The sequence below is a fragment of the Aythya ferina genome (assembly GCF_964211825.1).
Source record: "Aythya ferina genome assembly, chromosome: 1".
Lineage (NCBI taxonomy): Eukaryota > Metazoa > Chordata > Aves > Anseriformes > Anatidae > Aythya > Aythya ferina.
The window spans coordinates 197,705,740-197,730,000 of record NC_140296.1 but is presented as its reverse complement, the minus strand read 5'-3'; positions in this window follow the sequence as shown (position 1 = coordinate 197,730,000).

Below are 24,261 nucleotides of genomic sequence, written 5' to 3'. Positions count from 1 at the left end.
TATGATACACTCAGGTGCCAGAGATGAACATCAAAGGACTTTAAAATTCTCTTGTTGGAGGTGTGTTCAAATAATACAGTATTTAAGGCATTGGGAATAACTGGCACAAGCATAAAGGAAAATATTGAATGACTTCTAAATGTTCATTTGGTGCTCTGAATGAAGCAGCAATCTAAATAGAAGAGCATTGACTTTCTTATGTTACAAATGGTGAAGAATATGTACACATTAAAAGGTTAAATTAAAGCTATAAAGGTAATTAATTGTAATTAATTTTGATGTTTCTTATCTTTTGAATTATTTATTTTGAAGACTTTACTATTATTATTTATTTCTCTATGTACAATAGACAAGTTCAATTGTCTATCTGTGCCAGAGGTGTCTTTCAGAATATATTTAAAACTATTGATTTTTCAGATTGATGTTACAGAAGTTTTTTTTGTTTGTTTTCTCTGTGAGCTGTAAAAATACATTGATTGCGTATAATAATAATAACAAAAACAGTAGAATATGACTGTTAAAACATACATTGTGATAATAATTTGAAGTATTACTGAACATAAACAAAAATAAAACTAACCAGCTGACAGTCGGAGATTTAGTTTTCTTCTATAGTCCACATAGAGAAAAAGTCGTCTCTTTGAACTTGGCAAAAAGATTAACATCTTCCGAATCAGATCATGATGGGATAAATATTTATGAAGAAAAAAAAAAAAAAAAGTTATACAAGTGCAAAATTTTATGCTAAAAAGTAGCATAAATACATACATTAAATATCTGATCTCTCCTTAGTGAAGAAAAGTTCATATCTGCACATGTGTACACTCGTACTATTTTGCTCATCATAATCTTTCTGTCAACTCTTGTAGGGAAAAAAAAGTCATACTTTGTTGGATCAGGTTAGGAACAGAGATTTACCTTTTAAGTTAATATTGATTTTGGAAATGACTCAAACTCTTTAAATTGAGAACTTAATTTTATCATTCTTAGCAAGACCTTGGATATGTCATTAATACTTCCAGGATACAGATAAAAGTTCAAAGTCACTCTCACTTTCTTTAAAAAAATTTAAAAAAAAAAAAAAAAAATCTTAATGAAAAGTTTAAATATGTAGATAATATTCTTTTAGCTGTTCCTGATAATTTGGGGGAGATTTTCAAGAAAGTGTCAGGTTATCTCAAACTTACTCAGTGACCTCAGAGCACTAGCTAAGAAGTCATCATGGGGAAGAAGTTAAATAGAACCTAAAGAGAATTTAAATTACTCCTTTTTCATAGAATCATAAAATATCGCAAGTTGGAAGAAACCCATAAGAATCACCAAATCCAACTCCTGGCACCACACAGGTCAACCCAAAAATTCAGCCCATATAACTGAGAGCACAGTCCAAATGCTTCTTAAACTTCAACAGGCTTGGTGCTGTGATTACGTACCTGGGGAGCCTGTTCCAGTGCGTGATAAGCCTCACAGTGAAGAACCTCTTCCTGATATCCAGCCTGAACCCCCCCCCGACACAGCTTGACACCATTCCCTTGGGTTCTATCACTCATCCTAAAGAGTATAGATCAGTGCCTGCCCCTCCACTCCCCCTCATGAGGGAGCTGTAGACCGCAATGAGGTCTCACCACAGCCTCCTCTTTTCCAAGCTGAACAGTGACCTCAGCCGCTCCTCATACATCTTCCCCTCTAGGCTCTTCACCATCTTTGTCATCTTCCTCTGGACACTCTCCAATAGTTTCATGTCCTTTTAGTACTGTGGTGACCAGAACTGCACACAGTACTTGAGGTGAGGTTGCACCAGTGCAGAGTAGAGTGGGACAATCACTTCCTTTGACCAACTAGCAATGCCATGCTTGATGTATCCCAGGATACAGTTGGCATCTTTTTATGCAGTTGTTTGCCACCTCAAACAAATAGTATAGCACAGTGGGACTGCAGTCCTTATTTTGAGTTCCTGTTATCTCTAATACAAGTGGTTCAATTTGTAGTTTTAAATTAATTTTCCTGTTATTATTTCTCTTTTATTTTTTTTTCTTGCAGCTTTGAACAGTATGTGAAAGGGAGCAGCAAAGAACAGGGACATGATACCTCTGCTGGCAAGGCAGGGGCCTCACTGACCCAGGCCAAGCCTGCTGTCCACAGGAGAGGTGAGCAGGGCAGGCTGGAGATGCCAGACATGCTCAGCCACAGTCTAGATGATCAGACAAGTCCACAGCAATGACATAAGGCCAAGGTCCAAGCCATGAGGACAAGGCTGTGTGGGACAGGCTCAGGATTAGCAAGTCCAAGGCAGAGGCATGGTTGCAGTGTAGCTCAGGCAAGGGCTGCCACAAGCCAGAGCTTAAATGCAGCTCCCAAACAAAGGGCACAAGACCTCTGTCTTTGGCAAGTCAGCAAGGTTACATGGCAGCACCATATCAGAGTTGACCTGGAACAACCAAACCTCTGGCAGGGAGAGAAGGTGTTGAGATTGCCACTGCACTCCGGTCCTTGACTTTAATGCGACAGCATGTCACAATCTGTGATGCCTGGCAGAGCCACACTAAAAGCTCTGCCACTGCAGCATGTGAGCACAGAACAGCCCTGCAGCTGGGATGGGTGAAAACCTGTTTTTTGTCCCCTGGCTGTAACCATTCTTCTCACTACAAATGTGTTTGTATAGTGAGTCATTCTCAGTGCTAAATGTGTAAGAAGCACACACAGCAACATAAAAAATAGACATTACACAGCTGAATTGTCAAAGCCTGGTCTAGTCTCTGGGATTATTGTGAAGAAAGAATCACAAGTCTCATATTTAATGCAAGAAGTGAGTTAGCTTTAAATTCCATATATGCAAAAGCCTCAGAGTAAACATGTGGCTTACCAAAGAATTGTGCTGTATAGCTAGGATCTATAAAAAGTTCTCATGTCCATACAACACATGTGAAGTTGGTAGGGCTGGGAGGCAGAGCTAAGAGGAAAATCTAGCAATATTATATTAGCAATGAGCCCTTGGAGCACTTAGTTCTCTCTGTACATGCTGCTTTTGGCAGTAGGTAGCAGTGTCCTGACTCTGCAGGATTCAGAGGCTCACTGAAAATGAACAGACTAAAGTTACTACATTTTTTTTTTGGTACTTCTGAGGTAGTAAGAGATAATAAAAAACATCTTAAAAAAAAAAAAAAAGGCAAAACAAAACAAACAAACAAACAAAAACAAACAAACAAACAAAAAACTGGGCAGCCTGCCCTAAGGCACCTTTGGCAGGGGGGTTGGACCTGATGATCTAATGATCTTTCGAGTTCCCTTCCAACCCCTTCAGTTCTGAGATTCTGTGATTCTGTGATAATTCTTGGTAGATTCAGTTTTCATTAGGCAAGAGTAATTTTTCTTGTTCTCCAGCATTTTAAAAGTTTAAAGGAAGAACTTGTTTGAAAGAATAGTTATGTGCTGCTGATGTCATGATGTGAATGGTGATTAAACCAAAACAGATGTTCAGAATGCCAAGCATAGTCTGGTATTATTGAAATATTTATGGGCATCTTCTGTTTATACCACTGTAGAGGCTCATATGTAATGTTGAGAGTCTAACAGAGAAGAATTCTATTCTGTCTCAGTTTAAAAAAGTCAAAGCAATTTAATAATACTGTTTCCCTTTAAGAGAGGCCTTGGTTCTGCATCCAATCTTAGTGAAAATCAATAAGTGAAGATTTTTATGACAGGAAAACACTTTTAAGAGTCATTACTATTGAAAATCCATGTTTACTGCACTGTATTTTAAGCAGTAGTGCCTACCTATTGCAAGTACTCTTGGAAATTCTAAAGACTTATGATCTTTCTTGTTTTATCAAAAGCCACAAAGGACTAAGTTGCTGAAAAGTAACTTGACAGCTGTGATGTGCCATTTTGTTACAGGTGGTAATCCTGTGGGAAGGCTTTGGTTACACATACTGGTTTTGTTGAAAACTTTTATCCTTCCATGATCATTTTCTTCTGCTATGAAAATCTGATAAACTTTTAAGGAATGACCTATTTTCATGCACTCAAGATGCTTACACATCAGCTTGATACATATGTTTTAATGATTCTAATTATACTGTGAGAGAGTATTTTTGTGTCTGAGTTTCTGGGACAATATGCTTGTAAGCATTCATTGCTGTATTTTTGAATCTAGAAAGGGAGGAATATTTTAATTGGTGTCATGTTCCAGCCTACTTTGTTCCTACATATATATATGGAAACACATAATTATGAATTCTTCCAACATTGAGAAAATATGAAGAAAATATGAAAATGTGACAGCCTTGTGGTCTGCTGGTGGTTGCACAGTCCCTGATTTGGGCCAAGAGTAAGGCAAAGGGGATGGCTTTAATCTGGCTTGTGTAGATTATTTGTGCTTCCAATTTCTTGAGTTGCACCTTGTGTAGTCAAGCATAATTTGAATAGACTCAGACCAGCTTGGGTGTATTTTAGGAACTGATCTGGTCTGAGGACACACATAAGAACAAAAATTACCATTCTTCTCAAGAGGTTAGAGGAACTGCTTGGTTTTCAGCTAACTGACGACTAGATATCTATTTCAGTTTAGCACCACCATCCTTCATAGTTGCAGCATGCCCTAGGTTTAAGGTGCAAAGCTAGAGTATTTTAATGCTGTATATAGGAGTGTAGGGGAAGAGAGCTTACAAGCCATTTCTTCTATTCTCTGATATCACAATGAATATCATCATGTCATCTGAGTTTTTTATTTGTTTTTCTTTGCAGGTTTTGTTTGTTTTAATGTTTTCATTCTCTGATTTAATAACAATTTCCTCCATTCTGTTTACTGAAGTGGCCAGATAATAATCAACTCTGTATAGAGAGGAATTAAAAATTATAAATACAACAAAAATAATTAGAAGTCAATCACATGACTACTATGAAAATTAGCAGAAGATACTTTTTCTACCTATCACTCCCAAAAACGAGTCATCAGGGAATCTTGAAGAAAGAAGTGATAGTGGCACAATGTTGAGAGTAGTTCCAGGAAATTTATCAAAAATACAGCAACACCAGAAATACATTTTTCTGCAATGGAAAAATAAAGTCAAAATTAAAATCATATTTCTATCTATATAATGTTACAGCCTATTTTTTTCAGTTCAATATGTCTATTGCCATTACGACACCAGACTTTCATGGTTCTGCACTAAGGCATGGGTTAGCATGACCCAAACTACAGTCTTTTGGTTTGAAAAAGCCCTCAGATGTGCCAGGTAACTTTTTCTTCCATACCTTTCCATACCTGCTCTCTATTCAAGCTTTTGGGCTGGAAACCTCCAGGAATTACAGTAGGCTATTGCTACTAAACCAAATTACTGTGATGAGCTAGATTTACCCATTTGGTAATTAAATTTACCTATTGGGTAACTTGGCAACAAGACCCTTTGCAGATATACCATTGTGGTTATTTAGGTTCTTATAAATAGGTAAAGTTGTTAATATTAACAGTGATTTTGCTGGCAGTTGAACAAAGGGAGTCTTAATAATTGAAGCTGTTGCCCTAAATCATACCACAACTGACTCAGTGCTTTGCTCCTTGTTCCTTCTAGTTGCAGGACAAAGAAGGTTAGTTTATGCAGCTGTCAGAAAGCCTGAATACATCCTGCTGCATAAACAAGAGCTTCACAATCGTGATGTACAAAAGGCCAGAAAGGCAGCATAGCTGTGAAAAGATGAATTGCAAAGCTGTTATAAGTCACAGTCACATAACCCTAGTCAAAGAGCTATGATATGTCACCTCTTCACAGCACTGCTTTTGCTGGCCTTCAAGTGCAGCATGAAGTGTAAGGCATAATTTCTTGTTGTTCATTTTGCTCATCGGATTGTCATGAGATATTTCAGGCTATTTTTGGCCTCCTTCTACCCATCACATTGTCAAGACAATGGGAAATAAATATGCTTTTCTGTTTTCCTTCCCATTGTTATAATGCAAATGAATTAATATTGTGCCATTCTCTCTTGTCATTATGATCCTTCTCAGAAAAACAGTATAATAGGAAAATATAACAGTCTTTAAAACCTTCAGTGACAACTAACCATTGTGGAAAAATGTGCTGCAGTAAAAGAAGAGATGTGTGTGTGTTCATTTTGGGTAGACAGAGGATGGGAAGAACACGACGTAGAACAAACTGAAGTAACCCTTTCTGGTAACAGAAGTTCGTAACCCTCTGGAAGCTTCGTTTCTTAGTCTTAAGAAAATGTGCCAGTACCGGGTAGAATCTGCATTGATCCCCAGGGGATATTTTCCCCCTTTGTAGCAAAACAACCCATTAGGTAAACAGAGCTTTGTTGCCCATAGCAACAGAAAATTGCTTTCTAGCAGGACAGCAATGTAGTTTTGTTTTCCTTATTTCTTTCTAAGTTAGAAATAAAGATCAGCAGGAAAACAGAAGTACAATTACAGTTATGCCTTGCTCGATAAAGACTGGACAAATACAAGGAGAAAGAACAGACTCATTAACAGAATGATGTAAAATATTCCCTAATTTATAGTATTTACCTGCAACTTTCTGCAGGTACAGCAGTGACAGGCTGGAATTACGTTGTTCCAACTGGCAGACAGCTTGACACAAAGAAGCAGATTGTTTTTTTCCTATTATGTTTTCAGATGTTGCTTGACTTAGATTAAATGAAAGTATATTCCCAAATACATTACACAGGCTTTTGCTGGCTGGGGCATAGGATGTGTACTTTCCTGTTGGTGTTGTCCAAATAAAATAAAATTACAAATGAAACTAATAGAAGGAAAGGTCATATGACCAATGGTGGAAGTGTGTGTGGGGTCAGCTAGGAACAGCTATAAGAATTCAGTAAGGTGCTCTAAAAAGGAAAACTGAGTGAGACCTTGTTGCCCAGGCTCTAACCTATGGAGTATAACTGTAGTGTTAATAAAATAATGCAATCAGTATTCAACTGACAACTAAAGGAAAGAGTAAATGGAGAGGTTTCACAGTGCAAAGAAATCAACTTTAGTGTAGTGTTAATAAAATAATGTAATCAGTATTCAACTGACAACTAAAGGAAAGAGTAAACGGAGAGGTTTCACAGTGCAAAGAAATCAACTTTAGTGTTTCCTCAGGAATCTCTGCTATGATCTGTGCTGTTCAACAAAATCATTAAAGAAAGAAAAAATGGAAAAAAAATGTGACAAAGAACCTTCCCAGTTTTGGTAAGCTATTCAGGGTAATAAGAACAAGGCAAACTGAAAACAGTATGAGACTAAAGAACGAGTAAAATGGTTAAAGAAAATATAAAATTCATTTGAAAACTTGAAATCAACGTGAAGTGATGAACAAGAAAAAATAAAATCTGAATTTTTTATCAAATAATTTTTTATCAAATTATGGTCTCTGGGCATTTTGCTATTATATAAATAGATGCCCATCCTTGGAAGTGTTTACAGTCAGGTTGGATGGGACTTTGAGCAACCTGGTCTGGTGGGAGGTGTCCCTGCCAGGGACACCCCTTGCAGGGGGGTGGAATTAGATCTTTAAGGTCATCTTCCAACCCAAACTATTCTGTGATCCTATGACTTTATGAAATACCTGGTTTATCCACACATTAAATATTCTTTCAACTTTTTTTTCAATTATAATGAATCTTTTTAAGAAGGATAGTCCAAAAATGTGTAACCTCAGAGGGAAACAAAGAAGGCAATGTAATGACTTCCATACCAGGAAACTGGCCTCTTCAGCCAGGAAAAGAGTTGAGTGAGTGTCATAGAATGAAGAGCTGCAGAATTGTGAATGGCATGGAGAAGCTGAGTAGGGAATGATTAGAGACTGCCTCTTCTAACGCAAAACCTGGAGGGAATCCACTGAGCTTACTTCCAAACATGCTGAAGGAAGATGCTTCATGCAACAGTTGAATATCCCTGAAAAGTTACGCAGGCTGAAGCACAAACTGAAGAAGTTTAAGGAAGACAGATTTGTGTTCTGTGAAATAAACATGCAGCTCAGGAAGTCCTTAGAAATGGAAAAAGTTGTGGGATGTGAGTGTTAGGGATATCTCACTAACACTAACTGATTTTTTCCCGGGACAGCAGTCTGGAACTGATTTGTATCTGAAATCTCTTTTCCAAGTTATCTGGAAAAGGTTTACTCCCTCTTGCCTTTAGGAAGAGGTGGATAGGATTTAAGTACCTGGTAGATTTAATGAGAATTAGATTTAGTGAAAAAAAGAAAAGGAGGGAGGCTTTGGAAAACTTTTCTTTTTATCCCTCCATTTCAGCTACTCCATTTCTTTCTAACTGACTTTATTCCTTGGCTGCCATACAGTCTTTTATTTTCTTCAAGGAACGATATGGATATCATTGGTTGAAATGTGACTATAAATAAAATACTGCACTGAAAGAGAAATAATGTGAGATTTTATTTAAAAGGCTGAATTGGGGATACTTTGTAATTATCTAAGTTTCTTCATTTTTTATTATGGCTGAATTATGAGATTTTACTTTACATTGGGGAGTAAACCTTTTCTTTATAAATAAATAAATAAACTAGAGATATAGTTATATGGATGGTAGGCAGTGACACAAATTGAGATGTATTAATGCTGCAATGGGGAGAAATTCTCAAATAATTCATAAATCATCAGAGAATTAGAGGAAGTTTATCTTACTCGGTTTAGCAGTAAGAATAGGCCTGAGAACTTTTTGGTCTATTTATATAAACGTATACAAATAAATGATAGAAAATTAGTTATAGAATAATTCTTGTTCGGTCTAACTTGTGAGAAATTTGGGGACCCTTAAGAACTATACACATAAATCTGATAAGTGTTTCAAGAGCCACCATTTGCCATTAAAAACAACAACAACAACAACAAACTCACATGAAATTAAGTTGTTATTTTAAACTTTAATCTTCTTATATTCTTTTTTTGAAATGCATATTCATAGACCATGTGACTCTGAAACAGTATGAAAATGTGAAACTTAAAGACTTTTTTGAAAATGAGAGGCAAACATACATAAAACTAATTTTTGTATATTTCAAACAATTTATTATTTTATCGATAAGTTCTTGATTCCCTCATACTTTATATTATTTGAATGTCTGGTTTTATTTTCCTTGATTGCATATTATAATATAACTTCCAGAATTACATTTCTAAAATAAATGCTAGTACTTATTAATTCAAAATGTGCCTTCTGTGATTAGTCTGCAATAATAGCCTAAAAACTGATACTTCGTTATAGTATTTGGCAACCAGGAACCATGTCAATGTGAATGGTGCAGAAGAAATGGAGAGTGAAATTAACTGGAAACAGATGAGACTGTTTTCAGTTAAGAAATGCAAAAATCACACCTAGTGGAAAAGTAAGACCCCCAAACCTGCAATTGCCTCAAAAATGACTTTAGGGTGATTTTATACACACAACATCATGTGCACTATCAGAAGTATGTGAATTACATCATTGATGTATTAAAAAAATCTATTCTGAAATAAATAAATAAAAAGATCTGTAATCTTATAATCTCTCCAATTGATTTCTCTTTTGTGATGGATTCTAATTAATTTAGTGTCTTTCATGTTTTTTTTTTTTTTCCCTATCTTAAGTTTCCTCGACTGGTCATACTACTTATTTTTTCACTTAGTAATTTATCTATAGGTCTGCTGCAGCCAAAGTACAGAAATATCTCTTTCACATTTTCAAGGTTTTGCATTTCTTTGACACCAAGCTTTTGGTTACATATCAAGGCTGATTCTTTCAAATCTGCTTACGATTCCTTTCATATTAAACAATCTCACCATTTCCAGAATATTTTTGTAGTCAGAGCACTCTTCACATAAAATACAAATTAATCACTCCTCCCAATTCTTAACTGATTTACCCCAGGCAAGTGAGTAAACAGCCCCTTTGAATGAGGTCATTAACTCAATCACATACAATTTACCTGCCATGAGTTAGAATAAGGGCTGGCACACAGTAATTTTTGGTTGCTGACCTGCTCACAGACTTTGAGATCATACTTGTCTCTACTGATGATTGAAACTCTGGGAGTGCTTATGTTAGCTTTTATTTAGCTTTTATTTAAGCTAAATAAAAACTAATAGGCTGATTTTCTCCTATGCTTCTCCACATCCACGGGTACTCCATATATTTAATGATATTTTTAATAGTGAGTTAGGCAGTACAATGCAGCTATATTCTTTCCAGATTTTTTTAAATAGAGCCTCTCATAAGTCAATAAAAGGCTTCATTCAAATATGATTACAACTTGGAAAACATCCCTGGTGGCCTAAAATCTTCTCTCCAAATGAAATCTGAATTTGCTTAGAATAATTCCCTTTCATGTTCATTTTCTATGTACTATTGTTCACACACAAGAATTTTCTTTCTTTTTACTTGCAAATAGTAGTGCCAGACCAAAATCATTACAGATAAATACCTGTGTCTTCTTCTAGCATTGCAAGGACTGTTTTGGAGCCACTATGGGCAAATGATAAAAAAGTACTTACTCAAGGTTCAGGAAACAGCTGATGTGATTGCAATGTGATCATTTGAAAACACCTCTTTATGAATCACAACTAGTATGGGTTTTAAAACAAACAAACAAAACATATAATAAATAAATTATGGTTTTGCCCCCCCAGGAAGGTGGAAAAAATAAAGGTTGAAGTGTGTGTGTGTATGTATCTGGAAGATGTTGGGTGGAAGAATAAAGATCAATCCTCAAACAATCAAATGGTGACTGCTAAAGATCATTAAGGTTTGATTGACTCCATCTTACAGTCTTTCTGAGGTAGGCTTTTCTTTTCTGTATCTCTGTAATTACCATAATTTGTCATCGTAGTTATCAATGTGATTTTTGACCTAAGTTGATAACTGGTATGATTAATAAAGATATAAGACAGTTAATAGTCAAGAATGACCAGGCTTGCAAAACAGAGACCAGATGCAGAGCTGGAAGTGATTGATTGCACTGCCTGGAAACTGCAAAGGACCTTTCATTTAGCTTGTAGTGGCAGTCACGTAGCAATCTGGTGAGGCATGATTGTACACATTAACCTTGGCGGTGGGCTAGAATGATGGATTTCAAGTGGGGTATTTTGACACCCAGATGACTGAGACCTAATGCAGTCATTGCCTATTGTATTCAAGCATTTTTATACAGCTTTGGGTTTTCATATTTTACAGTGATGTAATGCACTCTCAGGTATTATTTTGTGTGTGTGTGTGTGTGTAAATATGCTCTTAAATTTTAAAGCAAAAAGTATCACAGGATGAATGGACACAGATTAGCTTGATCACCAAAATATGCATTTAATGATTATATGACTGATGATTAAGCAGTCATATAATGACAATACCATATTGTGATAATTTATAATTACAGATATTCAGTCCAATCTTCTGTTTGAAGCCAGCCACTTGAAATTAAATCTCATGACCATTGCCTCCTACATTGGTACACAGGTTGTGGTTGAGACTAACAAACATGGGTGAGATATTAGGATACACTGTTGTTTACATCCATGTGCACAGATTTTGGTAGATGTTCCTTTATGCATCTATACAAGAGATTAGCAACATGGTTAGGTAAAGCCACTGCAGGCACTTACTGTGTAACTTTGCAAATTATCTACCTTTCATCTAACAGTAAGAGGTCAATTCCATGTTTCTAACAGTTCCATAATTCATATTGATTTTACTGTCTGCTTCTAGAATTTGAAGCAGAGCACACTGCTCCATTTAATCCTGCAGGCACTGTGATCTCTACAATGCTATTCAGTATTACTCAGTGAGGTAAAATTAAAAAACAAAACAAAACAAAACAACAAAAAAAAAGGTGGGGGGCAATAACATTCACACAAGAGTCTTAAAATGAATCACAGAGAAAGCATTAAGAGCTATTGTCCATTTAAAATAACCATATTTCCAGGTTCTCCTATTAATTATCAGTCACCTTATTTTTGTTTCTTTATACTAGAGATAGACTTGAGATTTTCTGTTTTCCTTCAATAACTGTTTTGACATGTACATTTAGAATCACAGAATCATAGAATCTTTTAGGCTGGAAAAGTCCTCTAAGATCATCTAGTCCAACTCTTAACCTAACACTGTCAAGTCCACCATTAAGCCATGTCACTAAGCACTACATCTACAAGTTTTTTGAAGGGATGGTGATTCAACCACTTCCCTGGGCAGGCTGTTCCAATGCTTCACAACCCTTTCAGTAAAGATTTTTTTTCCTACTATCCAACCTTAATCTCCCCTGGCACAACTTAAGGATATTTCCTCTTGTCTTATTAATGAATGCTTTAGAGGAGACCAAAAATTTGTATATTTCCACTTGAAAGACACATGAGCAGAAACAATATTGTATGCTCTCTATGCATATAAATAAGTTATTGAATAGAAGGGAATGAGTCCTTCTTACATGTCTTAACCTCCAGAAACAGTTCTAAGTCTTTCAACAAGGTCCTGCACCTGGAACAGGGCAATCCCAAGCACAAACACAGGGTGGGTGGAGAATGGATTGAGAGCAGCCCTGAGGAGCTGCTGAGGATGTGGTTAGAGAGAAGCTCAGCATGAGCCGGCAGTGTGTGCTTGCAGCCCAGAAAGACAAATGTATCCTCGGCTGCATCAAAAGCAGTGTGGCCAGCAGGCTGAGGGAGATGATTTTGCCTTTCTGCTCTGTTCTTGTGAGACCCCACCTGGATCATTGCATTCAGCTCTGAGGCCATAAACATAAGAAGGACATGGATCTATTAGAGTGAGTCCAGAGGAGGGCCACGAGGATGATCAGAGGGCTGGAGCACCTCTCGTATACAGACAGGCTGAGAGCCTTTAGCCTGAAGAGAAGGCTCTGGAGAGACCTTATAGCACCCTTCCAGTACTTAAAGGGGGCTACAGGAAAGCTGGGTAGGGACTCTTTGTCAGGAGTGTAATGACAGGACAAAGAATATTGGTTTTAAATTAAAATAAGCATAGATTTAGATTAGATATAAGGAAGAAATTCTTTACTTTGAAGGTGGTGAGGCAATGACACAGGTTGCCCAGAGAAGCTGTGGATGCCCCATCCCTGGGACTGTTCAAGGCCAGATTGGATGGGGCTTGGAGTAGCCTGGTATGGTGGGAGGTGTCCCTGCCCATGGCAGAGGGGTTGGAACTAGATGATATTTAAGGTCCCTTCTGACCCAAACCACTCAGTGATTCTATAATTTTGTGAAAGTAAAGGTAATATTAAATGTACAATTTTCCCTTGTTATATTTCAAATTCTGCATATTCTGCCAACAATTTTTCTTCATCACAGAATAGGCCAAGTTTTATACTAAAATCTCATTACCTTCTGTTTGTTTCTAAGTTTATCATGATCCTGTTTGACAGCTCTCAGCAGCTCAGTTTTTCAAATGGTGAAAACCCTCAATTTTCCTCCAAAGCTGTATATTTCTGGCAGATCTAGGAGTTATACTGTTCCCTGCAAAAGAAAGCAAATTATCAAAATGTCCTGTACTCCTGCAGAACAAGGAGTAACTAAAAATAGCTGAGGTAGAGCAGTCTTCTCTGTTTGTAATGGACTGGTTTGGCTTTGATTGGGCCAAAATGCCTGCCAAAATTTGGCAGACAGCAGACTTACGGACAGAACACAGAGCAAGTTTGTACTAGCCTTAATTAATAATTAAACATTATCCTTCCATCCCCTTCATCTATTCTTCATTATACAATATTTTGTGATTTTACTTCTACCATCCCATACTCATGGCTTTCAGGGTAACTAGCAATATCTGAATACAAGAATGGCACTGTGTTAGGAACACAACTCTACTGATAAAAGATTGAACACAACTCTGAAAGTAGATGAGACTACAAAAAAAGAAAAAAAAAAAAAAAAGAGCAAACAAAATTCATTTCAAATTTCTACAGACCTTACAAGTTCGTCTATCTCAGCATCTAATCTCAATATGTTAAACTACGTAAAAAAGGGAGAATGGTACATAATATGAGAGTGGGACAATTGCCTTTCAGTGGGGCTTAGCTGTCCAAAGGACCCCAAAAGGCCACTTTGCTCCTTCCCCATAGCTGACCAGCTTCCCCTCCATTTCATGGCAGATGCTTAACAGAGCATGTGGCTGTGTTTTACTGTAGTGCAGGATCACAGACTAAGTAAAAAGATAGTTCTGCAGCGTACATCAAGCAACAGGCAAATGTGGCAGGTGAGTCTCAAAGTGTGAGACTTCACATGTCTGCTTACACAGAGATTTAGAGAGGTGTTTGGGGAAGGCAGCTGTCAGAAAGAAAAGGCATTTAAAGTCTTCTGTGACCTGGCTAGAGAATGCCAAACTATGCCTAAAGTGCTGGGTTTTGGAGCTATACAAAGCTTTGGCTACCTTAACTTCTAAAGTAAACATTAAGTTTGTAATTTATATAGGTAGGCTTGGGACACATACTTGTCACTTGTGGTAGGAAGTGCTGTTAATGCTAATTTATAGAGCTCTGTGGTGCATCTATTATATATTGTCTTGTTGTCAGTTCTTGCCTGGCTATAATGGCAGCCTACTGGGAGCCTGAGCTTTGCAACATCTGTTGTCTAAAAAAGAGTGAGTCGAGACCTCCCAAGCAGAGGACAGCTCTGAAGCATCATTGTACCTAGGGCTGTGCACATATTGTATTTGTACACAGTGCTCTTTTGCTGTGTTATAAATCCAAGGTGTTTGAGAGTGGTAGTGATAAAATATTTCTTTTTAAAAATGTCAGGTTTTGAAATGTGAGTTGAGAATGTGAGACTTGCACTACACAGGCAGAGGACAATGCAGAAACAGGAAGATTTCCATGCTACTAATTTAGCATTACTGCAGATGGTGGCGAGAAATGTTTCTTGATTATTTAAATGGAACAGGACACTGCCTTGTTAGTAATGCTAGTGAACCACTAGTATGGTAGTGCCAATACGAGACAATACATAGTTTGTATTGTACCTTGTACAATACAACTTTGTGCTGATTCAGTACAAAGTACAAAAAAAAAAAAAAAGTTTTTTTTTTTTTTTTTAATTCTCCCTCTCATATTAATTTTATGCAAACAGTATAAGATTTACTCTCCTTTATGTTCTGTCTGGTTGCTGTTTCTTGCCTATCCTGGCGCATATTTTACTTCGTTCCACTTCCAGGTTACAGTCTTGTTTGATATTTTATTTTGTTAAAAATGAAGCTGTACTGCAAACAACCAGATCCATGAAGTTTACATTTAGCAGTAAATTGTCCTTGTTGTGAATGTCATTCTACCAACCCAAGGAGAGGAAAAGCACATGGGCTCTTTTAACAATAATAGACTATAAAAACAAATGGTGTGTTTCACAGGGAGGAAAAAAAAAAAAAAAAAAAAAAAAAAAAGTAAAAAGAAAAAAGACACATTTACATTTCTACACATTCCACTTACTACTAAGTATTCCATGATTTACAAGCTAATAGTAAGCTTTAGCTTAGCCAATAAAATTTAAAAGACCATCTGGGAAAAAAAACCCTCTAGATTGATGGTTACTGCAACGCTGGAAAGCCACAGTTTAGTTGGGTATTTTTCTCATTCCTGTTTCAAATAACAGTAAAATAACTGTGCTAATGTAAAATCCAGGGCAGCATTGTGAGTACAGCTCCCAGATCACAGTCATTCTTCTACTTGTGTTTTCTTCTTTTGTGCTAGACAAATATCGTGAAGTGGCCCTGTTGGAAGAATTGACTTTTGACATACCCAGATATCCAAAAACAATTAGATTAGGATATGTTATAAATGAATATACTTTTAATTTTGAAGTTACAGATTTTCAAGTAACTCTGGTCAAAGTTTCTTTATATGTATATTTATATATATATAAATGTATATATATATATATATATATAAAGCTATAAAAAGCTACCTTTTCACTTTATAATTTGACTCTGGATGATAAAATATATTTGTGGAAAACTTGTGAAAACTCTCTGGGTAATTTTTAAAATACACTGTTGTTTTCATTTTGTTTTGTAGTGAAAGGAGAATATACAGATTCTTTTTCCATTAATAGCCTCTTCAGTCTTCTTCCATAATACAGTTTGGAAGTTGCAGAAAAAATCAATTCCTTTTTGCATGACAAGAGTAAGAGTCACAATGCGTGACGATGGGTAGGTAGAGGCCCATCTTGCCCAATAAGCCATTGCAGGCCTCTGACACAAATCTGATACCAACAGAAACAGTCAGTCCACTGCAATATTCACATTGTATTTTAGATATCATGCTGCCTGCACAAGCATGTCTTTTCCCTGTTCCCTCACAGAAGTCCATATAACATATTTTTAGCAAAAAATAGAGACGATAACAAGTTGTCAAGTCATTCAGCCTGTCCCATAAACCCAGCACTCTCTCCTGGGGTGTGTTCTGCAGCAATGCTGAACTCAGCAGAATGGCTTTGGTGTGCTGTCTCATTTTTCCTCTCACTGATTCATTCTTCCATGCTGCAAAGGACAGGTGTAACCTGTGGTTTGTATCACACATGTTCAGCTATAATTTGCTTGTACAGAACTGTCCCCAGATGAATATAAGGATGACTCCAGGGGAAATTGCCCAGGAATATGCCCAGAAGCATTATTTCTGCACGTGCACCTACAGTTATCTACAGCATGTCCTTTTCTCCTGCTAATGCTGCCTTCATGTCATGTGTCTGTGACTTATTAAATATGTAGGCAAGTGTTATCCTGACAGTGACTCAGCAGCAATAAGGGGATATTTTTTTCTTCCATGTCTAAAAGGTAGGTGTCTGTGTGAGTGATCAACAGAAAGACATACTATTTGTGTCTATAGGACGATGGAACTCCAAATTATAATGAAGTGTTTCTGTATACCTTTGCATCCACTTTTTATGTTTTAATGTGACAAATCAACTGTATGGAGGTGCTCTGCGAGGTGTCTTCCCCCAAACAAGAGGATGTGGTGATTGTTTCCATCACAGAAAGAACAGACACTACCAGAGCCAAAAGTCACAGCATCACATTTATGACCACAAAATTCTTCTGTCCATGAGAAAAAGTCTGACAGGGAAAGCAAGAAAAATGGGCTTCTGATCTGTTAGTCTACTACCAATTTTCTGTGTGTCTTTGGGCATCTTCTGCAATCTTCTTTTGTAACTTGTTTTATTAGTTCTTCGGGGAAGTATTTTGCTTTTGTACATGTTTCTGCAGTGGGTAGTCTAAGTGGAGACCTGACCTCAGTTTCAGCCCTTAAGCTCTTCTGTGGAACAAATACCTGTAATAAGCATATCTACTGGTTTCTCCATTAAGATGCCTTTTGTGAAATCCATTCAATGGAATTGTTTCACAATTACTCCACAATAAAATCCTTGGGCTTTTAGAGAAAGAAAAAAAGCTGACATATAAATGCATTTGTTTGTATATTTTTAAAAAATATAGGCACTTTGACTGCCTTCACATATTTTCCTGCACTATTCTCACTAATTAATGCTTTCAGTACAGATAATGGCTGCAATTGAAAATTGTTTTAGTATCTAAAACCAAAACACCAATCTAGGGTTGAAATGATAACTCCTAAAAGAAATTTGGAAAAAAAAAAAAAAAAAAAAGAAAAAGGAGTCAGCTGTATAACCGGTCGGCTATTTGATCATCTTCATGAGTTCTTGTGAGGGAGACAAAAGCAGGGGTGTTATTTCTTTTTTGATGTAACAAAAAATATATGAAACTAGATTAAGAACCAGACTCAGATGCTCACTGCAGTGAAGACATAGGTACATAATTCATTGCTTGACTAATGCATTCCAGCAGATGATTATTTCACATGTATGGCAGGATGTGTCAGACAGTTTGATTTAGAGTCTGCTCTAACAGACTCGATTTTCAAAGCAGTGCATGAGGAGTTTGCTTCCTCCTCCATAACCACTATTAAATGCACATTGAGAAATCTGACTTGAATTATAAAGTTCTGATACATGAAAGCAACTCAATTCGGAAAAAAGCTTGAAAAAATGCTTATATCCCCCTGAAGATGGTGAGATTTGAGATGCCAAAACTTTCTCCCCCTGCCTAGTGGTGAATTGGGACTCTAAGTAACTTTGTTAGGAACTTCTGTATCAAGTGATGGCCTGGGACAGATGAAAAGTTGCCTAGAAAACTCCCAATGTAACATGGAAAAAAATGAAACACAAGCCAGTACTTGTGATCTCTTACCTGGGGTGTACATCGACGTGGGTATGTTTATTATTCTGTTGTTTCTGACAATGCAAACTTTTGAAATGTAGTTAGGTATATAAAAATAAGAAAATTTAACAATTTATATGGGAAAGGTGAGGCAGTTGTAGGTTACTGAGGGAATTCATGACAGTGTCTATTAATGTTTTGTGTTGTTGGAGAGACTGCAGTCTCAGCAGTGATGGATCATGTCAGGCCTCCAGCTATATTCTAAGTGACTTACTCCCCTCAAGTAAAAACAGTGAGGTACAGATCTAATCAGTCCTATATACTATATATAAATTAACTGAGTTCCTTAAACCAAAAAAAAAAAAAAAATAAAAGATACATTCAAGAAAATTTGGCAAACATGCTCCTTAATATTCTTGCTGAGGGATCATACTGTGGATCTTTCTTTTTATATGTTGCAGTTTAACACTTTCTGTTCTCATACTGGAAGTTCAGTTAAGTAACAGTTTTTGCTAAAAGAAACAAAATTCCCTGTAAGTCTAACTAACTAAGAAAACATTTGGTATAGGCAATGAATGTGATTTACATTCACTGTGTCCTCTGAATTACAGTATTCAATCTAAGTCTCAAGGATTTTCATTGTTTTATCAACATCTATGTCTTGAGCTGAGCATGCAACTCTTCTGCTCCCTGCAGATCCATCACCTTTCCAAGAATCAAACTCCAGAAGGCAAAATTGTACAAACAAACAAACAGTCATTCTATATTTTCTGTTATTCTCATTTTCATAGTTAATCCACATTAGGAAAACTGGAAAAGATAAAATAGACTTTGCAAAGTATACTCATTAGCAATTTATCTAATTCTTATTAAAGAGTTAATGATTAAGTTAGTTACAAAAAATGCTGGGGAATGGGAAGACCTTCATTCACCCTTGACTGTCAGCTAAATTAGATAGCTCCCTGAGCTCCAGCACAGTCAATGGTGAAGTCTTTTCAGAGGTTACATAGAGGATGTAAGATGACAAGACTTCCATTTTAAACTCCAAAGTTACTTAAATAAGTAACTCCCTCCCCAAGGCTGAAAATATTCATAAAGCCTATGTGTTTTCTTCAAGTACAAAATACTTAAAGGCTGCTTCTCAAGCATACAGGTTTAAAGCCTGGGGTAGGAACAAACCTGCTTGAAAGTTTATAACTTATTCTATGAGTCCTGTGTAGAAGTCATTTTGAAGAAAGAGTTACTCCTTGCATTTTGACTGGATTTCCAGATCTGGGTACAAATTGCTTTTTTAAAGGTCCTGACAACATTCTTACTTTTATTTATAGGCTGTGCATCTCTCTATGCTCTGTTCAAGAGCTTTGGACAAGCTGGCCAAAATTTTCAAAATAATTTGGTTTTAATCCTTTCAGTCTTCGAAATTCACTGCCTTGCTATCTGTCTTTAAAATCTCCCAGATTTTCTGTTTCCTGTTTTCACTTTTCTTTGACAAGCATCTGGAGTTTTTTTCAAGCCAAGTACATATTCAGTATCCTACAGTGCTATAAGCTAAGATTCCTCATCTTGCTCTACTTTCTAATTCTCACTCATGCTTTCCTTTTCATATTTTGTAACCAACTACAATAATCAAAATTACCTTGCATAACATCAATTTCCATTTTGTGTAAGAGCGACCATACAAAAGATGTAAATGTCCTGAAAGGAGATCAAAGCTCATTTTTCCATTACAGAATGTTTAAAATTAATCAGAAAAAAAAGGACTTACAAATTGCACTGTGAGGCTGAATCAAACTCAGAAAGGAAGAAAATTTGGATTGAGGCTGGCCATCTGTTCTTAAATCACTGGAAAAAGAGGAGAAAAAAAAAAAAAAAAAAAAAAAAAAAAAAAAAGCCAGGTAACTGAAGGACAATATTTTCAGCCTGAATTAACTTCCCTGGGCTCTTGCAGATTTAAGACTGTAGATTAAAGTACCAATCTTGCGTATATCTTGTAGCAATTCTTTCCAATGTCTGGTTGCTCATACACCATTAGTGATTTTTTCATTTTCCTAGAATATGAATATTCTGGAAAATATATTTCTTGGCACTTATTAGTTACATGTGAGTATTAGCCACCAGAGATCTTCAGTCAGAAAAATCACAGATTGACAGCCAGACACAGAGATGATTTTACTATTTTCTTTGGGGTTATTATTAATTAAAAACTAAAGTTTTGTTTTTGTTATAAATTTATTTATTTGTTTATTTATATGATGAAGATTGGAAATCACTGCAGGCAGTTGAGATTCCTTAATGTCAGTGAATGAAGACAGAAGATGATGGAACTGAAAGGGTAAATTCTGTTCCATTATGCTGAAAGAAATTTAAAGAAAAGTAGTAGAAGATATGAAAACATCCAAATTGTGTTCGCTTCCATTCAGACTGTTATATCCAATACTTCGATTTTAGGCTAGCAACATTTCTTAGAGGGAGTCTTTCAGAAATACTTCATAGCAATGGCTATTCTGTTATCCTGCTTCCTCTGGTGGTCACAAGCAGATGCCTGGGAAGAGTATAAGAATAGAGGAAGCATATGTGATTCAGCACTCTCTGAGGCTCTACCAATTTTCAGCTTATAGACTACCCAAGATATATGTGGCTTCTCTGTTTTTTTTTTTTTTTTGTGATCCTGAACAGATTTCTCTTTTATGAGCTTGTATAGTCTCAGCTTAAATCCATGTAAACTTCTAATATTGGCAAAATCCTTTTGCAATAAATTCCACAATTGTACTACCTGTTTTGTTAAAAATCACTTCTTTTTGCTTATTTTGAATTTACGTACCACTAATTTCATATGATGTTCTCTGGTTTTTGTTCTAGAAGACACATCAGATACCACATTGTTTTTGCCATGCCACTCATCATTTTATGATTGTCTACAATTTACCTCTCAGTCACATATTTTCCAGGCTTACAAATCCCATTATAATTAGCCACTCATCTGGAAGTCACAGTGTATTTTCTGTGCATTTTATGATCATCCTTGCTTGTCATCTTTGGACGCTTTTCACTTTTCCAATGAAACAATTTTTGATTTTGGGTGTTTTCTTCTTTATTCTGTCCTCTACAGTTCCTAACATTTGATTTACTTTACTGATATTTCAGGAACAAATGTTGCTAAGTATCATCTGAATTAAAAAGTAACAAATGGGTTCCAGTTCCCACCTAACTGGGGTACTGAGAGTACAAATTTGTAGTAAACGTGTTTGTATTTTGCATTGTAAAGGCTATCTGTTCATTAGAAAAAGTAACAGAAAGGGAAAAAAAAAAAAAAAAAAAAAAGAGAGAGAGAAAAAAAAAAAAAGAAAAGAAAAAAGTAAAGGTTACAATAAAATAAATTGATGGTTGTAATTTCCTGTTCCTTAAGACTTAACTTCTGCATTGTCTCTCTCACTAGTTTCACCCATGCATTAATAATACACTTATATATTTCTTGAGGGTTCACTTGGATTGGTACTAAACACCAAAGTTTTCCATGTTACCTGTTTTGACATATTTCCCAATCCTAGAATAGCCAAGCTTGGCAGGAACCATGTTTAGAGATCATCTAGTCTGATCTGCTCAAGGCAGTCACCACAGAGTCATTACCATTTTGGGAAGGATGGAGACTCGACAACCTCTCTAGACAAGCAGGTAGTGTAGTGTTTGCATCAAAACCGTAGAACTGACGTCCAGTATAATGAAAGAATTTCAAAATCCAAATTGTACCTTGCAGTAGAGTCATTTTGTAGCTTTTGAATACCTTTTCAATTTTCCAGCCTAATTACTAGTTACTACTCTTTTTAAGTGCCTTTGACTCATCCTGCTACAATCTCATATTTTCCTTCTAAATGTTCTCATAGAAAATTAGGTCACTTCACCCTGTTACACATTTTGAGGTCCACTTCAAAAAATATATTTCACATTCTCTTTGAATTTTGGGACAGAGGTTATAAGGAACTTATTTGGTTTTATTTTCTTCAAGGAATTTTCTTGTAGAGTTTCTTTTTTCTCTTTAAAATAAATACAGTTTCTTTTTTTGTGCTGAACTAAGTACATGCCACAATGTGACTTTTAGAGTAGCTTTAATGAATAAGCTATTGCATTACTTTTTCTTGTCAGTTAATTAATTTGTTAAATTTTTAGGTACTGAGGATACAGAAGTTGACCATGAACAAAACAAAAGAGAGCTTACCAATTCTTTCCTGGAAATGGAGAGGCAAAGTATAAAGAGTAGTACAAGTAATCTTTTAATGTTACTTTTAAATGATTCCTTCAAATTAATTCTCCTCTTCATTGTATTTACATTCTGATTTCACAAGCAGGAAAGTTTGTACAAATATCACTTTCACTATGTTGTAGTGAATTTGTGAGAAGTGTACTTTGTATCTGCAAAAAGTCACACTCCATTTGGTAGCTAAACAAGGTTGCTTTGTGGTCTGTGTCCAATTGACACAGCTTGAAAGCTGAATCTCATTATTTATGAGCAGTTACTCATAACAATTCCACTTACAAGACGAGAATTATCACTATGCTCTGTCTAGAGTCCTGCAAATGCTCATGCAGATGTGTATGGACAGAGTAGTGCTTTTGAGTTCATTTCAGCAGCTTACTGATGTAAGCAAAGCTGTTTAGAGCTCTGAAGCCTTGGAGTATATTTACATGAGCTGAAAAGGCTTTTTCTGTAAAGCTCTGCTGCGGTGTTCACCATCACTGTGAAGCAATGGCAAGAAGCCTCTAGCAGATGTTTTAAAAAATTCAGAGTTTTACTACCTCCATTGTCCCCACACCTCTTATGACTCATGAGGAAAATACCACAGTCTGGTAGTTACAAGGGATTGCCAATGGCACAGGGTCTTCACTGCCCCTCCTGGAGGGTGAACTGGTAGAGACAAGCCTCTGGCCCCAGGGAGCTGTCAGCCTTCACTGTACCCTGACAGCTTCATTAGAAATCTTACCTTTGCCTTTAAAACATTAGATTGAGACTCGTGATCTCAATACTAAAATGGGAAAGAAAAAAAAAATGCATGTTTTTAATTCAAGAAGGTAAGAGAGAGCTCACTGAAAAGTACAAATGCTCACTTCTTAATAACATCCTTATTATGGATACAACAGAAGTAGATATTTGTAGAAATAACATATGGCTCATTTACTTCCAGTTTTGATATCCTATCCATTATTCAGGATGAGTATACTGTTTGGGAAATCAATGCTTATGAACATATTCATCTAGCTGCCTGATAAATAGGATCTAAAGCAATAGGCAGAATTTTACATTGCACATAGCCCTATCCATGCCAATTTATTATCACAGATAAGTCAGCTTCAGAAAGACTTTAGTTTTCCTTAGGCTCCCATATACTGTAGGAGAATTTGGTTTTGTCTTAAGGTAAAGAGAATTTGCACCCTCTTTCACTTATGAAAAAACACCTCTGCTTATTAGTCCTTGATTAGAAACTCCTCCCAAAGTGCTAGATCTTAAAACCAGAAAGCATCTTCGGTTTGCAGACAGCAAATTCTGTGTGTCCATCATATTTACTTTTGATTTCCATTCTTATCTATTCTTTATTGACACACAACGTCCACACTCACTTTTTTTTGCCTGTCCAGTTTGTTACATACAGTATCTTCAGCTGTGGACTGGAGATAAATTAGTGACTCAGCCTGCCACGGATATACCTACTGAGCAAGAGGGACTACTCTGTCAACTTGGAGACTCTACCCCATGTGAAATTCCTAATCAGGTATTTTGTCTTTATGAGTAAAAAAAAATGCCATCCATAAAAATTGTCAGAAGTGTATGCATACTGGTCAGTAAAGAAGAATGTTCTACAGCCCAGGAAATATGATTTTTGCCATAACCAGGAAGAGGCCATGAGATTTAGACTGACCTGCCATTGCAGGCTGTCAGGATATGTATGGGTTTGCCTTGTCATGGTTCCACTTGTTTTAACATCTGGCAAAGTGACTGTAGCTTCACTTTTGTGTGAGTTGAAGCTCTGTGAACCCCATGAATGGTTAAGGTCTGTCAAACCTGTGGAGGCACTGAAGCAGCCCATGGTATCAGTGGAGGCTGGGAAGGCTATGGTGCAATT